This window comes from Chionomys nivalis, chromosome 15 (assembly GCF_950005125.1).
Source record: "Chionomys nivalis chromosome 15, mChiNiv1.1, whole genome shotgun sequence".
Lineage (NCBI taxonomy): Eukaryota > Metazoa > Chordata > Mammalia > Rodentia > Cricetidae > Chionomys > Chionomys nivalis.
In genome coordinates, this window is record NC_080100.1 from 51,066,927 (window position 1) to 51,081,316 (window position 14,390).

At 39.9% G+C, this 14,390-nt stretch overlaps 1 protein-coding gene across 2 annotated transcripts in view; it reads right to left on the reverse strand.

The window, feature by feature from the left end:
* Ap3b1 (adaptor related protein complex 3 subunit beta 1) overlaps positions 1 to 14,390 on the reverse strand; it is a 200,858-nt gene that overhangs the window by 125,983 nt on the left and 60,485 nt on the right. The window lies entirely within an intron of this gene.

The following is a 14,390-nucleotide window of genomic DNA, read 5'->3' on the forward strand; positions in this document are numbered from 1 at the left end:
GATATCCTGCATATCAGATATTTACATTATGATTCATAAAAGTAGCAAAATTACAGCTATGAAGTAGCAATGAAATAATCTTATGCTTGGGGTCAGCACAACATGAGGAACTGCATTAAACAGCTGCAGCATCAGGAAGGCTGAGAACCACTGCTCTAAAGGTACCTTTACAGCTTTACCTAAACCTAATAACCTCTAAAAGGCTCCTTCCAAATACCACTACAGAGAGGGTTGCAGCTTCTCTGGGGGTTCTGGGGAGGCACAAACAGTCCATCACATTTCTGTATTTATGGCACACCTCTCTGACATTAGGTGAGATGCTTCTAATAAGAGCAGAGAGAGTAGGTGGTTAGCAGGACCCTAACTACTCAGATAATCAGCTATTTATTCACTACAGAAAACATATGGGCAAGAACAAGCACAGTAGGAACACCTTTTCAGTTTTTTTCTAAAGAAAAAGTGAAATTTCACCCCCAGAACTCAATATGCCGCACAGGTATGCACACGGTGTGAGACACCGCCCCCACGAGAGAACTGCTCTGCTGTTGTTCCGTGTGCTTCATACCACAGTTCAGTAGCCATTCTACCCCACAGGTGGACGTGTGGGCTTGAGGACCACTGAACACTGAATTTCCTCAATACATCACGATTATGGAAACACCTGTGCACAGAAACTCTGTGTTGAGAAACTATGGAATTTAGTGTTCAATCGCCCACAACACAGCTCATTTCCATGTTTAGCTGTATGCTCAGCTCTACTCTACAGGAAACATACTTTCAGAATGCAGCCCTTTCTAGTCTTTGCTTCTACGAATGGGATGGAAGACCTGCATAGAGCACTCTTCAATTTCCCTAAAATAAAATGTGCACGTGGCCATGCTGATCAGGGCACAAAGTCCCAAAGCCTGAGAAACAGGGATTACGATTATCCCAGATCCACTAATGGGAATAAAAAAGCTACATTTGGCTGAAGTAAATACATTTACTCAACACAGTACTCAATCACAAAGCAGGAGGAAATTTTAAACCACCCTAAGCAGAAGTGATAGTGACTTCTCATAAATTCCCTCACTCCTCATCCTAACCCCTGGGACAAAGGTTACATTACAGGCAGGGAAGCAAATGTGCCTGGGATTGAAATGGATAAGTTTAATTCTTCTTAGGGTATTAAAAACAAACGGATTAAAGCAAAGCTTTTATAATATGTTGAGAAATTCTAGAATGAGAGTGATAAATCAGCAAAGCCCACCCACTTGAGACAGGGTCTCACCACATAGCCCAGTAAGGCCTGGGACTTATTATGTAGAGAAGGCTGGCTTTAAACTCAGAGATCTATCTGCCTGGCCGACCTTCCAAGTGCCAGGATTAAAGGCTAAATCACCACACCTGGCTCTGAAGCTTCTTCTTAATCAACAGGGAATTCCGATACTTAGAACAAGAGGTGTACATACACTTGCGTTCTGAATTAAGAGTAGGGAACCAGGGCTCTGGGAAACTTGCATTTCAATTATTTAGAAAAAAAGAAAGAGAAAATGGAATTTTAAAGATCTATATAAACACATTAAATTTTATTAAGGGATTATTTAGTCTCTATCAATACCCAAATATCTATATCTAATTTAAAGGAAGCATTAGAACCATTAGACAAAGTTGTATGAGAGAGTTATTTAAAGATAATACAACAACAACTGAGTTTGGAGAGATAGTTCAGTGGTTAAGAGCACTGAATGATCCTCCAAGACTGGGAAAGACTTTTAGCACTCACAGGGAGGCTCACAACAGTCTGTTATTCCAGTTCCAGTGGATCTGACTCTCTTCTGTCAAATATAGGCACCAGGTACACACATGGTACACAGACATATATGCTGGCATAACACCCAAACACATAAAAAGTAAAAAATAAATTACTAATAATAAAAGATAATATGACTATTGCTGTGTGTTCTGGTGTGTACCTGTAATCCCAGCACTCGTGAAGCTGAGACAGGAAGAGTCCAAGTTCAATGACAGCCTGGACTACAAAGTTAAGACCTTGTCTCAAAACAGACAAGACAAAAAGAAGAGGAGAAAAATAACAGAAGGGAACACCAGCAGAAGGTATTGTTAGGATGCCTCTGGAGAGGAACTAACGGTGAAATAGGGGCGCCACACACAACAGAAAGGCAAGGCCAGCAATTCAACACCTAGAGAAAAAGAAACCAAGAAAACACAGAAAGACCTGTGGCCCTAGTGGCCCACAGGCAAAGGTTACAGCTTGTGCTCCCAAGACCCAGGATCCAAGCATCAGCAAGCCAACTTTCTGATTACCAGGACAGAAAGGCTACATGTGTATAAAGGCATTTGTGGCATTAACACATAGACAATTATTAAAACTCTGTGTGACTTTTCCATGAATCTGTATCACAAAAGTAAAGAAAGTAACCCTCAATAGCAAAGATACACATAGGAAATGCTTGGGGACTGTGACCCACTGTCTACACTTACTTTGACCATGCATCAAGAGATTTAGGTGAGCCGGGCAGTGGTGGCACACACCTTTAATCCCAGCACACAGGAGGCAGAGGCAGGTGGATCTCTGTGAGTTTGAGGTCAGCCTGATCTACAATAGCTAGTTCCAGGACAGCTAGGGCTATTATACAGAGAAACCCTGTCTCAAAAAACCAAAACAATAAATAAGTAAATGAATGAATGAATCAATCAATCAATGAATAAATAAATAAATAAACAAAAGCTACTCACTGATTTCTCTTCTGCAAGTCATATAATCAGCTAGTTATTTAACAGAGATATCCTAGAATTACCAAAGGGAAAAAATTTCAATTTACCGAGCATGGCCCTGAGCCACTGTCCCTAAATCTATTCAAAAAGTTTGTTTTGTTTTTTACCTCATTTTATCACATATCTCTATCTAGGACAGACCTGGGAGTTCCCTAATCAGCCATGTTTGCTAATGTCAAGTTTTGTTTAAATTTTTTTTACATAAAACGTTGGGGTAAATATGGACTTCCATCTCTGAGAGCCAGAATTTATATTACAGTATAGACATCAAAAAGGAAATTAAATAAGCTTATGTTTCTAATAAGCAGCATAAAGCACTAAAGGCACAGAATTTAAGGAAACACCAAAGGATGAAAAGTGGGCGGGCGGGGGGCGGCTCAGTGACGTGTCTCAGCAGGTCCTGTGGACTGCTCTCACCAGCTCACTTCCCAGATTCCAATCTGAGAGACTCACAACCACCCAGAGTCCCAGCTCTGAAATACACAACACCTCTGGCTGCCACAAGCCCCGGCACCCACAAGCTCACACCCCAACACAGACACATACATACACATAATTAAAAATAAAATCAAATCTTTTTCCCAAAGAAGAGGAGGGCACTTGTTCCCCAGAACATTAGACTCAGAAAACTTATTTTATATACTACTAATGGCTTCAAGCACTTATGAAGGTCACTGTGAACTGCTGTTTTTAATGTGAACGTTTTCAAAACAAATTTTATAAAATGGAATGACCCAGCAACTTAGATGAAAACAGGTAAGTACTACAGATTAAGAACTTCCAACCTACAGTGCAACTTTTTCTCCACAGACCAGATACCTACTTAAGATATCAAAATACACAGTATTGTAGAGTTGGAGAGAGGCCCAGTGGTTAGAGCACTCGCTGCTCTTGCAGAAAGAGGACTCCAGCTCATGACTGGCGTTCCTAGGGATCTGATGCCCTATTCAGGCCTCTGCAGGCACCAGGCTCATTTACAGTATTCATACATACACACAAGCCAAACACACATGCATGCATGCACACGCACAAAATAAAAGTAAATAAATCTTTAGAGGACATTGTATCATAATCAAAATAAACCATTTCTCTTTTTTTTTGGGGGGGGGGTCTGGGATACCTCACTCAGGATAGTGTTTTCTATTTCCATCCGTTTGCACGCAAAATTCAAGAAGTCATTGTTTTTTACCGCTGAGTAGTACTCTAATATGTATATATTCCATGGGATGTACTCACTCATAATCGGTTTCTAGCCATAAATAAAGGACATTGAGCATATAATTTGTGATCCTAGAGAAGCTAAATAAGAAAGTGAACCCAAAGAGAAAATCGTATAGTCATCCGCCTGGATAAGGGAAGTAGACAAGATTGCAGAGCAAAAACTGGGAACTTGCGGGTGAGGTGGCAAGGGGCAAAGGGGAAATGGGATGAGAAACGTGAGAAGGGGAGGATGGGAGGAGCTTGGGGGATTGGGACATAGGAAGGGTGGATACGGGAGCAGCGAAGTATATATCCTAACTAAGGGAGCCATCTTAGGGTTGGCAAGAGACTTGACTCTAGAGGGGTTCGCAGGTGTCCAGGGAGATGTCCCCAGCTGGTACCTTGGGCAACTGAGGAGAGGGAACCTGAAATGACCCTATCCTATACTGATGAATATCTTACATATCACCTTAGAACCTTCATCTGGCGATGGATCGAGGTAGAGACAGAGTCTCAATTTGGAGCAACGGTCTGAGCTCTTAAGGTCCAAATGAGGAGCAGAAGGAGGGAGAACATGAGCAAGGAAATCAGGACCACGAGGGATGCACCCACCCACTGTGACAGTGGAACGGATTTATTGGGAGCCCACCAAGGCCAGCTGGTCTGGGACTGAATAAGCATGGGTTGAAACTGGACTCTCTGAGCATGGCGGACAATGAAGGCTGATGAGAAGCCAAGGACAATGGCACTAGGTTTTGATCCTAATACATGAACTGGCTTTGTGGGAGCTTAGCCTGTTTAGACGCTCACCTTCCTGGACGTAGATAGAAGACCTTCGTCTTCCCGCAGGGCAGGGAATTTGGACTGCTCTTCAGTATCGAGAGGGAGGGGGAATGGTGTGGGGGGAGGAGAAGAGGAGTGGGGATAGGGGGAGGGGAGTGAGGGGAGGGGGCAATATTTGGGAGGAGGGGAGGGAAATGGGAAACGGGGAGCAGGTGGAAATTTTAATTAAAAAAGAATAAAAATAAAAATTAAAAAAAAAACAAAAACAAAATAAACCATTTCAATATTTGGGATATCCTTGATATCCAGAAAATTTTTCTCAGAACACTTTTAGTTTTTACTTAATCTAATATCACTCTGTGTGTAATGTGTGTGTGTGTGTATGTTTTAAAAGCCAAAATTTAAATATTATTTCAAAACTACAATCTTCTCAAAATTGTATGAAATTGGTGTGAAGAATATGGTAGACACTTTACTGTTTCCAGCACCCAATCTTTATATAGATCTTCATGGATTTCCTAAGGCTGAGAAGCTGTTTCAGAAGAAACCATGTGTTTGCTCAGGCATGGCTCCTCTAGCCACTCAGCCCTTTACAATGGTTGAGAGCTTTCAGAGGGCGTATAATGGAACTCTAGCTAAAAAGAAGTAATGAAATATGGGGTCAGCGAGGCTCAGAGGGATATGTGGAAAAACACAAAGGCATCTGACCTGGAGCTGAGCTTCCAGACAGAATGCCTTGGCTGGACAAACTCTCTCAAACCGTTCCAAAAACCCAGCCCTCAAAAGGCGCTGAAGAAGAATCAGATGCACTCAAATCTAAGGTGCACTCAGCATGGTGCATGCCTACAGTCTCTGCATTTGGAAGACAGAGGTCAGAAGTCTCAGACTCAAGAACACCCTGAATTATATTAAGAAGTTCCAGTCCAATCTCACTCAGTATCAAAATCAGCAAAGGACTGGAAATGCAGCCAGCTCAGTGATCAAGTGCTTACTCACCAAGTATGAGGTACTGGGTTTAACCTTAGAAGCTGCCACCAAAACAAACAAAAAAACAAAAAGGAAGGAAGGAAGGAAGGAAGGAAGGAAGGAAGGAAGGAAGGAAGGAAGGAAGGAAGGAAGGAAGGAAGGAAGGAAGGAAGGAAGGAAGGAAGGAAGGGGAAATTAATAAGTGAAGTTTGCCCATAGAAAGAGTAAAACTTAGAGGCATGAGACTTTAGTAAATATATACCATACCATTCCCTAGTCTTACATAAAAATCAGAGGAAAAAAAACTTACCTATGGGGTGGCATGTAGTGATATTTTATTTGTGTTTTAATAAATAAAGCTTGCCTGAAGATGAGAGTGCAAGGGTAAGCCACTAGAGGCCAGGGAGTAGTGGCACACATCTTTAATCCCAGTAGTTGGGAGACAGAGGCAGATGGATCTCTGTGAGCTCAAGGCCAGGCTGGACTACACAAATCGAGCCAGAAACAGATTTTGGTGGCTCCTACCTTTAATCCCAGTGTTTGGGAATCACACACCTTTAATCCCAGCACTAGGGAGGCGGAGACAAGTGCGAAATGACTGGGTGAAGAGAGGAACATAAAGTTCCAGGAGCTCACTGAAGTGTGGAGTCTGAGGTTTGGTGGAGACACAGTGCAGCCTAGGCAGTCTGAGCACTGGTAGAGGTAAAATATCTCTCTAGTGGCTTGGCTGCTTTGCTTTTCTGATCTTCAACTTGAACCCAATATCTGTCTCTGGGCTTTTATTATTTGTCCTATAGTGGCACACGCCTTCAATCTCAGTACTTAGGAGGTAGAGGCAGGAGGATCTCTATGAGTTTAAGATCAGTCTGGTCGGGCTGGAGAGATGGCTCAGTGGTTAAGAGCATTGTCTGCTCTTCCAAAGGTCCTGAGTTCAATTCCCAGCAACCACATGGTGGCTCACAACCATCTGTAAAGAGGTCTGGCACCCTCTTCTGGCCTTCAGGCATACACACAGAATATTGTATACATAATAAATAAATAAATATTTTAAAAAAAAAAAGATCAGTCTGGTCTACAAATCGAGTTCAAGGACAGCCAGATTACACAGAGAAACTCTGTCTCAAAAACCTAAAAATAAACAAATAAATATAGAAATAAAAATACAGAATAAAGATATTTGCTGATGAACAAAATTTAAGAATTCACTGCTGTCAGGAAATAGTAAATATGTGCCTTATTTAGAAATTTTAAAAGTAATTACATCAGCTGAGCGATGGTAGCATATGCCTTTAGCACTTGAGAGGCAAAGGTGGTTGGATGTCTCTGAGTTCAAGGCCAGCAGGGTGTGCACAGCAAGTTTTGGGACAGCTGGGGTTATGCAGAGAAACCATGTCTCAAACAAAACAAAACAAAATACTTAATTACAACCACAGAATCACACACAAAGAACATGAAGGAACTCGGGCATGGAGAAGAAAACAACAAAAATCTATGCCTCATAAGCCTTGCAATAGTATTAAATTTAAACAGTACAGGGAGCAGAGAGTTGGAGCTGCATATAATCAAAAACTGTCAAATATTAAATAAAAGATGTTTAAAGACAAGTACATATTACTTGAATAAAATTAAAAACACTTGAAAAGGACCCTTATAAGGTTCATTCAATCAGAACAAGCAATGAACCAAAGACTGGGAGCCCCTCAGGCTGCATGTTTCATAGCCAGGGGAGGAGAGCCCTGGCTTCACTATCAGCCCCCGTCCACAGGTCCCAAGAAACTGTGTATGAAGCCTGTGTCACAGTTGTCTGCTGACACACAAACTTTTTTCATTTTTATTGAAAAAACCCTATTCTACAATAAATCCTCAGCATTTTATTTTTAATAATTCTACAGAATTAAAAATTAATAAAATCTACTAATAGTTCACTGGAAAGAAAAATATTACAAAATTTGGTTTTTTTAACCTGTTGAAAAGAACCACACATACGCAACATGTATACAAGCTATGTTTATGTATATAGCATGTATTTTGATGGGTTTTTTTCTAACAACCTCTGGTAAAATATACATACTAAAAATGTTTAAGGAAAACTCCAACCTTAAGCCTATGCAAGGATTTATAAGTTCAAATACAGAAATACAGAGAAAGACAAAAGTAAATTAATCACTCCCAACTATCCAAATGATAGAGATAAATGTTGCAAGAACTTCATCCCTGGCTTCATATTCTAAATGGTTATGGTGAATATTTAAGTTTCAAATTACCGAAGTAAACAGTTTTGATAATTGCTATATCTCCCATCTCCTAGCAATTTTAGTAGAACTGGATCTATAAATGAAAAGAATTCTTTTTTTTTTTTTTTTTTTGGTTTTTTGAGACAGGGTTTCTCTGTGGTTTTGGAGCCTGTCCTGGAACTAGCTCTTGTAGACCAGGCTGGTCTCGAACTCACAGAGATCCGCCTGTCTCTGCCTCCCGAGTGCTGGGATTAAAGGCGTGCGCCACCACCGCCCGGCAATGAAAAGAATTCTTATCTGGACCAAACATTTTAATTCAATATCAGCTTACAGGTAATGCGAGAACAGGGCTTAGCTTTCTTGGTTTTTTGTTTGCTTGTGCTTTTATTTCATTTTATTTTTAAATAACTCATAAAAGAAGATTTGTTTGATCTGAAGAGAAACTAGAGTATTAAATCACTCTTAAACATTCACTTTGTTTTATATTTATTTTCAAAATAAATAAATTTATTTTCAAATCCATTATTTTTATAAATGCAATTTTATGTAAGAGATTTACATGCTCTTCCATAACAGGCCTCAATGACAAAGAAAATACTTAAATAATGTCATATCCTTGAAAATTATACAAACTTGACCTAGAATAGAAAACCAGCCGACACAGACTGCAAAAGAGTAAGGTAAATTTAAGAAAATAAAAATGCAAATATGCATTTTAGTAGTCTCTTGAATTTATTAACCTAAAAGGTTTAATTTCCATTTTCCTGCATCAGCTTTATTTATAAAATGTCGTGCCCTATAAATATGCTGTTATTTTCTATAGTCAAGCACTCTCTTAACAAATCTTCTCATTAATATGTAAATTTAAAGTCAATCGGTCTTCTCTCTGACAGCCCCATGAATTCCTAGTACACTGTATAATCGGCTTTGACTTGGCATCCACTATTTATCATCAAAGATGTCAGTTAGAAAAATTATGGAAAATGCACTGCAATTGATATGACTGCAATCTACTTTGTCAACACTTAATTGTTCCTCAAATCGTACATTTACATATAAACAGCCTAAATACTGATCTATAATGATGCAAATAAACTAAATTAAAAATCTCTCCTGCCCTGAGGAAGCTTATCTGTATATGATGTGTTCATTTGAGAACTGACTGACAAAAGTATGCCCATCAGCTCATCTCAAACACTATTTCTAATAATTTTCAATTCCTAAAAGCTAACATTTTACTACCCTTCAAGAATATTAACATAAACAGAGGGCTTTGGAAATAGCTCTGTGGGTAACAGCACTTGTACAAATATGAAGGCCTGAGTCTGAATCCTCCACACCCATGTAAAAAGCCTTATGTGCTCGCTGGGTGCCAGCCTCACTCCAGGTGCAGCGAGAGATCAGATCTCAGTGAAACAGATGGTGTTGAACAGTGGTTTTTCTGGCCTACACATGCACCATGTGTATGCACACATTCCAGTTCAAAGGAAAACAGTATTTTTTTCCTTTGGAAAGCATATTTAATTACAGATATCATCAAATCGAGCACCGTAGACTAGGGTCTCCGAGGTTAGCTTTGAGGGGAAACAACAAACAGAAACACAAGCCACATTCAAGTCAACAGGTAATGTAATATAAAGGAAAGAATGACAGTCCTGAATACTGCATAACTGTTTCTAGATCTACCTTTTCTAAACAGCTTGCTTAGCTGAACTGCTAAAACCTGTGTGCCTCAGTATCTTTATCTGTAAGTAGATATGAAAATTCTGACTGCCCAACATGGTAGTTTGGATGAGAATGGCCCATATGTTTGAAATCTTGGTTCCCAGTTGGTGGCACCGTTTGGGAAGGATCAGGAGGCATGCCCTTGTTTGAGGAGGTGTGTCAATGGGGGTGGGCTTTGAGGTTTCAAATACCCATGATATTCCCAGTTACTCTCTGTCTCGTGCCTATGTCTCAAGATGTAAACTCTCAGTTAGAGCTCCAGCACCAAGCCTGCCTGTTGCCACGCCCCCTGCTATGACGGTCATGGAGTCTAATCTTGGGAAACCATTAGCCCAAAATAAACTTTCTTCTCTAAGTTTGGTTAGGGTGTGTCTATTCTCTAATACCAACTTCTGCTTAGTTACTATCTCTTGCGGTGGTCGGACACGACAACCACAGAAACCTTGTCATTACACAAGAAAGCACAGCAAATGATTCCAGTACTATTCTTCACATTGTCTCTTAGTACAAAAGGGAAACCAAAATCTCTGATACAACTTCTAAGTTGATATGTTAATTTGGTGACATATTTTTCTTAAAAGTAAAATGCCCTTGACTTATGGAACAATTGTATTTGCACAGCATTTATGGAAGTGATTACGGCCTATGGACGAAAGCGAATGAGGTACTCAAACAAACAAAGCATTCTTTCTCCACGATTCCAAGAAGGCCAGTCACTACTCAGTACGCATTTGAAGTACTGCTCTACTGTGTTACTCTACTCTATTATAACCTTAGTTATTATAAAAAAGAATAAAAACTAACTATAAAAACATTTAAAACACTGGGCGGTGGTGGCGCATGCCTTTAATCCCAGCACTCAGGAGGCAGAGGCAGGTAGATCTCTGTGAGTTCGAGGCCAGTCTGGTCTACAAAGCTAGTTCCAGGACCGGCTGCAAAGCTACAGAGAAACCCTGTCTCGGAAAACCATGAATGAATGAATGAATGAATGAATGAATGAATGAATGAATGAAGCATTTAAAACAGTTTCTGAAATGGAAAGCAGATACAGAGCTGCAAATGTCTCAGTTTCTTTCAACAGTGACTAAATTGTCTTTATGGGTGTTTTACAACGCACTTTCATTTTAAGTGTGTGTGGGGGTATATGTCTGCGTGTGGATAAAGGCACATGAGTACAGGTGCCTGAACTGGATCCCCTTGGAGCTGGAATTCTGGGCAGTTATGAGCCACCAAACACGCTAGGAATGGATCCTCTTAACCACTTAGCCACTGAGCCATTAGTCTAGCAACTTTTAAACTAAATCAAAATCCTGCAGAAGCAGAAATACCTGAGCTTCTCACTCAATGTATCTGCAGCAGTCAGCACCAAGATAGATACAAGCAGGTTAGAGAAAGGAGTGTGGTATGGACATGACTCAAGTCTTGACACATTCAAAGAGCAGTTTTGCACAAAGAGCCGCATCATGACTGCTACTACAGCAAGAACTGACTACATCTTTTTCTCCCAAAGGTTATTTGCAAACTATTAAGAAAACACAAGATGCAACCCTAATATTCTGGCACGCTGGGCTAAACAAGACGAGCAACTAGAACTTAAGAAAAGAGTCATTTTTCCATGGATTGAGGTAAATTGGCAACATCTCACATTAATAAGTAAAGTTAGATTTTTATCCATAGTAAAATTGTAACTCCTAGTATAACTGAAATTAAGTAGCTACCAACAATTGCCTCTCAAGGGTCACCAAGAGATTAATATGAAAAAACCAAAAACATTATTTTTATATTTTACACTACACTAAAAGTACTTCTGTAACTTAAAAAAAAAAAAGGACTATCATTTAAACTAATGGAAATTTACAACTCTGTCTAAATGATTTCCTTACCTTCTTTCCTTTAAGGCAGAGCATTATGTCTCAAAGGAAATCAAAGCAAGCTGTACCAAGAAAGAAAACACCTTTTCTGTCAAACCCTCAGTTCCAACATCCTCCCACAGCCACACTCCACTCATGTGTACAGCGTCCACCCACAGCACACCCACCCATTCCACCCACAGCACACCCACCCACTCCACAGCACACCCACCCACACTGCATCCAGCACACTCCACCCACCCACACTGCATCCAGCACACTCCACCCACCCACAGCACACCCACCCACCCACAGCACACCCACCCACTCTGGAAATCATAGGGTCTACGATGACGCCATGGTCAGATGGATGAGTGACAAAGAAACAGTCAACAAAGTCCAATTAGTATGTTGGGATGGAAGTAAGATTACCCTCTCACAGGAACTAATGTTCATGGAACTAGCATGCAAAACACCCCCACACAGACACAAAATGCAGCCCCTTCCTCTTCAAGTATGTTTAACAACAGCAGAAATACACATGTAATTATAGAATTTAACTTATCTTTGCTTTTGTATATGGTTTTACTAATTTCATATTTAAAAAGATGAAATAAAACTCCAAGAGTGAAAGACAAACTACAAAACTCTAGTTTTAATACTTAGTTACAGATTTTTAGAAGATTCATGTATACTCAGCTACAGTTCTATCTGCTAACGAGACAGAAGGTCATTTGTACAGAAGTGCTGGGGTGAATAATATGGAAACAGCAGCTAAAAACTCCAACATGAACTTTCTGCTTATGCCCAAATCAACTCCCTGACAGGGGCTGGCTGAACAGACACACAATTGCTGACACTGGCATCCAGTGGCCATGGGATTGTCATCATGACACGCTGCTTCATTTAGTGAAACAGTCTTTCAAACTGAACTCCGGTCAATAATAAATCAAATTAATTTTGTAAGATAGAAATGTATACTAGTAGCAAAAGTTTGCTGATCTGAGTCATATATAGCAAAGTTACTTTTTAAAAATATATTGTAAAAATGCAACAACTTTACTTACAATGAAGTTAAAGGGCTTCACAAAGAGACCTTGTCTCAAAAAAAAATGTAAAACTTCAAGCATAAAAAGGGCTAGGAGGATACAGTTAAATGGTAGAGTCATTTTCCGCCTGTGCGAGTCCAAGGTTCAATATACAATGCTCCCCAAAGCAATCAGAAAGAAAGAGAAAACCAGACATGTAGCATTCAAGGAGATAAAAACATAAAAATGTTTTAAATATCTTTAATAGTAAAAAGCAAGTCAATGTAAAAAAATTTATGAAATGTTTTATAAAAATCTATTATGAGAATATTCAAACATTTATGGAATTTCATTAACATTTTTCTCTCACATTAATTTTTTTTTTTTTTTTTTTTTTGGTTTTTTGAGACAGGATTTCTCTGTAGCTTTGGAGCTTGTCCTGGAACTAGCTCTTGTAGACCAGGCTGGCCTCGAACTCCCAGAGATCCGCCTGCCTCTGCCTCCCGAGTGCTGGGATTAAAGGCGTGCGCCACCACCGCCCGGCCTAATATTTTTAATTTAAAAAAGCAAGACGTCCTAAATGCTGCATAGTTAGTCGGGTAGCACTCACAACTTATTTTTCAAGTTTGTAATATTGGGGCTGGAGAGATGGCTTATGGGTTAAGATCGCCTGCTGCTGCTATTCCAGAGGAGCTGAGTCTGGTTCCCTGCACCTAAACAGGGTATCTTCACCTGTAACTTCAATTCTAGGGAATCCACAACCTCTTATGATCTACTCAATGACCCCCACCACACACACACACATGCACACACTCACATTGTGAAAACACATACACACACATTTGTGCACATACACATGCAAACATACAAGTACATTGTAAAAACACACATGCATGTGCCACATATACACAAATGTACATGTACACACTCGTGAACATGCATGTACATACATGAACACATAAGCAGATGTTCACTCACATGTATACACACATGCACACATACACAGAAATATAAAAAATACTGCATTAAAAATAAAATGTCAAGCCGAGCAGTGGTGGCGCACACCTTTAACCCCAGCACTCGGGAGGCAGGTGGATCTCTGTATGTTTGAGGCCAGCTTGGTCAACAAGAGCTAGTTCCAGGACAGGCTCCAAAGCTACAGTGAAACCCTTCCTCAAAACAAAACAAAAAGCAAGCAAGCAAACAAACAAAAATAAGATGTTAAAAGATGACTTTGTGCTCAAAATGTCCTTATACAAGTTTAAAATTTTGCATATGATTCTGCAAAGAAACAGTGAGTGAGTTCTATTACAAACTATATAATACAATTAAAAATCCTAAGTCTCCTTGTAAAGAATATAATAAATGTCTAATATTAATCTGCGAAAGAAACTAAGTTAATGTCACAGAATATTGAACTACTGATTTCACACACTTTAAGTGAACACAGACATACTTTAGAAGTATAAAGCTGGAGGAAAAAAGTGTGAACGTTCAACACTATTTTATGTAAAAAGTTTAGAAGTCAGCCACCCAAGGTGTAAACTCAGGTACAGAGTCACATTACTTACTTTAGCAAACTGGTACATTAGAGAAATGGGACTAAAATGTGTAAAATCAACTACAAATAATAAACAAGCCCTGAACTTGGAAACACCACATGAACCTTGAACAGGCATCACATGAGAGGTATTACACAGTGCACCTTTATTTGGGACTGACAACGACGGAGCTCGGCTCCTTCACTGCTCTTCCCTGGCTGCACAGTCTGCAAAGTTAGCCTGCTCCCTTAGTACACATCATAGGCAGGAGGCCGGTCAGCACTC